Source organism: Marmota monax, unplaced genomic scaffold (assembly GCF_021218885.2).
Source record: "Marmota monax isolate L192 unplaced genomic scaffold, Marmota_monax_Labrador192_F-V1.1 WCK01_AAM20220418_F8-fsc00014, whole genome shotgun sequence".
NCBI lineage: Eukaryota > Metazoa > Chordata > Mammalia > Rodentia > Sciuridae > Marmota > Marmota monax.
Genome location: NW_026695222.1, coordinates 26,113,683 through 26,117,182, shown reverse-complemented (window position 1 = coordinate 26,117,182; position 3,500 = coordinate 26,113,683). Strand labels below are relative to the sequence as shown.

General features: G+C 54.5%; 1 long non-coding RNA gene across 1 annotated transcript; it reads left to right on the top strand.

Annotated features, from left to right (window-relative positions):
• The first annotated feature begins 487 nt into the window (after positions 1-487).
• On the top strand, positions 488-2,698 carry LOC124085812 (uncharacterized). Its single transcript, XR_006849584.2, has 2 exons — positions 488-774; positions 1,448-2,698. It is a non-coding gene; the product is annotated as an uncharacterized LOC124085812 (long non-coding RNA).
• Positions 2,699-3,500: the final 802 nt, after the last annotated feature.

The window sequence follows — 3,500 nt, the reverse complement described above, 5'->3', positions numbered from 1 at the left end:
TTTAGAGACAGGGTCTCACTGAGTTGCTTGGTGCCTCACTTTTGCTGAGGCTGGCTTTGAACTCGCGATCCTCCTGCCTCAGCCTCCGAGCCCCTGGGATTACAGGAATGCACCACCAAAGCCCAGCTTAAAAATAATTCATTCAATGTCAAAAATCCCTGTGTGCAAATCCACTCATCCAAACGCTTGACGTCCTGCTACCTGCCACAAGCAATGGCAGGAATCGCCTGTGGAAATCGTGGCTGCCCCGCCTGACAGCGGGTCTCCCCCAGGTGGAGCACTGTCCTGGTAGCACAGAAGGGGCTGGCAGATTCGGACAGAGGACTTTCCATGGTCAGCGAGTCCTGCTGGGCCTCGCGGGCCCCGGTGTTTGGCTGGCACGCAGTGAATCCTGTGGAGAGACTCCTGTTTGTCACCGTGGGCAGCTGGCTCACTGGCCTGTCCCCTGCATGGAGGAGGCTGGCCAATTCCACCCCCAGGTCACATGTTGGAGGCAGGGGCTCTGCCTCACCCCTGGCCTCGGGGGCAGTCAGCTGACAGGCCACTAGGGAGGCTGAGTTGCTCTTTGGGCAGAACCATCCAGAACAAAGTGCCCGGGGCCTGGCCAGGGAAGGGAGCTTTGCTCTCCCCGCTGTCTGTGGACAGAGGACAATCCCAGCTGGGGGCAGGTGGCCCCAGGTGCAGTCACGTATGGCACAGCCGGTCCTCACACGTCCTGGGGTGGGACGTGCCAAGAGGTTTAGGAAGCAGTGGTGCCCAGGGCTTCACAGGCAGGTGAGTCACTGGGCCTGCACCGGGGACGGCGGGGTCAGACGCAGGCCGGGGCGTGTCTTGGCCGGAGCTAAGCACAGCTATGAATCAGGAGGAGGGACCACACTGGTCCCTCAATGTGTGTGAAGTGCACACCCAGGGGGCAGGATCCAGGGTCCTGTGTGCTGCCAGAGCGGGAAGCCCCCGGGGCCTGAGGAATGCTGCCCACCAGCCCTGGCACAGCTGGGCCCCTCTGACCCCGCCCCTCTGTTCCAAAGCTATTTCCCCTGACTCCCACCCTCCCCTGGAAACGGCCCCAGGACTGGGCGGGGGGTGGCAGCTCCCCCTCCCTCAGCTAATGGCCACTGAGCCTCGCGAGCCTCGTGGAGCAGCGTCCTCCGGATCGCGTTCCCAGACTGCAGGGACACAAGGTGGAAAAAAAAGTGGGGTCAGGAGTCATGGCCAATTTGGGGGAGACTGCTGGCCTTGAAGTCAGGGGTGCTGACCCTGTGGCCTCCAGTTGGTCCTGGGAGTAAAGGTGCCAGGGCTCTGCCGGCCACATACTGGCCGCGTCCATCATGATCTCAAAAGACACAGTCTCCAAGGTCATAATCCCGAGGGTTGAGATCCTGAAAGCCCAAATCCCCAAGTTGCGATTCCCATGGAACAAAAGGCCGAACTTGGGTTTGTCTTTCAGGATCGTGGCTCAAACCCCGCAGCTGGATCCAGCCAGGAATGAAGGCCGCTTCCCTCAAGCATGAGCTTTGTTGTAGAGCGGGCCTGGCAGGGCTGCCTGGTAGGGCCCGGAGCAGAGAGACAAGCAGGCCTGTCCCTTGTTGCACTTTCAAGTGACTTGTGACCTCCAGGGCAGCCTGTTTAGCTCCTGTACTGCAGCAGACCTAGACCCGCCCAAGCAGGCCTGCGGAAGACGAGTTATTTAATTGACAAAATGTTTGTTTTTATCCAGTAGAAATGTCCTCGGGTCCCTTTTGAGACCATTCAGTAAGCATTCAGACCATCCCGACTAATCGTCAGGAAAGAGTGCCCCGCGGGGGTATCAGAAAGAGAGTTATCAGGAAAAATTAAACAGTGACAGAGCATTAGTATCTGGAAGGAAGAGAGTCTTGTCACATCAAGAGGCGGGCTCCCCAGGATGAACCCAAACTATGTAAAATTTTAGATGTCATTAACAAAAACAGGGGGGCTGCCAAGCTGGGTGGTCATGGTGGGCTCCTGAGGATGGATTCCCACCGCCCCTGCCTGTCCAGGAACCGTCTGATGGCGACATCACGCAGGTCTCCGGTTGGTTTAAAACATCCCTTGTCAACAGTATTGCAACTTAAAACCCTCTCCCCACTCCCCACCAATCAGAGATGTTAAATCGGGCAAGAGATGTGCATTCTGGAATTACCTTCTGCCGGATCTCCAAACCATTTCAGGACGTCCTAAAGTCACGTCCCTCACCAGGCTTCCTGAGACCCGGAGCCAGTAGCGTCCACACTGCTGGGTTTCACAAACACTCCTCTCTTCCTTAGCAACCTCAAGAGCAAGATGTCCTGTTACTAGTGCAAACCACTTTTTATTTATTCCAGTACGGTGTTGAATTAATAAACTGGCCAAGACTTAGCAATAACTGCGCCCTTATTCCAGTCTTCACTGGTCTCAATATCGCAAAAGAAAGAATCGCCTGCCCCCTTGTGGGGACCACGGGCACTGCTTCCATGACCGTCCAGCACCGCAGCTCAGTGGGGGCACCACAGGACCAGGGGCGACCTCTAATCCAGGCTTTGGGTGGAATTCTGGGTGGAGGAGGGAACCTACGGCAACATTCCCAGGTGAATTTTCCTCCCCGGTGTTCCACACACACAATGTGTAATTTCTTACAAAGCCATCATGTGTTTTTACTGGTGTCTTTAGATACCAACAAGACTTGTGTTTTTAAAATGTTTCTTGTATTATCTTTTCTGAAGTTTAAAAAAATCAACTGCTGTAAAATAACACAGGAAGTGCACCATCCTGGCCATTCCTAAGCACACAGCACAGTGGAGCTGGGTCCATTCATGCCGTCAGGTGACATCCCCCTCCATCCACTCCAGAACTCCTCTCCCCCTGTAAAGCTGAAATGCTGTCCTCATTAAACACTGAGTGAGTCCCCATTGCCTGTTCCCTGCAGCCTCTGGAGACCACCATTTTACTGTCCATCTCTACCAATCTGACCACTCCAGGGTCTCCATGCAAGTGGGATCATGTAGTGCTTTTCCTGTGTGTGGCTGATTTCACTCAGCAAAATGCCCTCAAGGTTCATTTTGAAGCAGGATTCCCATCTTTTTTAAGGCTTCATAATATTCCACTGTATGAATATACCACATTTTGCTGGTCTATTCACCCATCGATGGAATTTGAAGAGCTTCCATCTTTGGCTACTGTGGCTAAGGCTGAGATGGATGTGGCTCTTTGAAACCCACTTCAGATCTCTGGGGCATGGGCCCGGAAGTGGAATTACTGGCTCAGGTGGGAATTCTAACTCCTAAAGATCTGCACGGGGGTGTCCACAGCTATGGCACCATTTCACATTCCCACCAGCAGGCGCCAGGGCAGCAGTTCCCACCTCCTCCCTACAGAGAGGAGGTGCTGGGGATGGAACCCAGGGTCTGGCACACGGTAGGCAAGCGCTCGACCACGGAGCCACATCCCCAGCCCAAGAACATATTTTTAAAGGACATCATTTAAACATGACAGAGAGTGCAAGT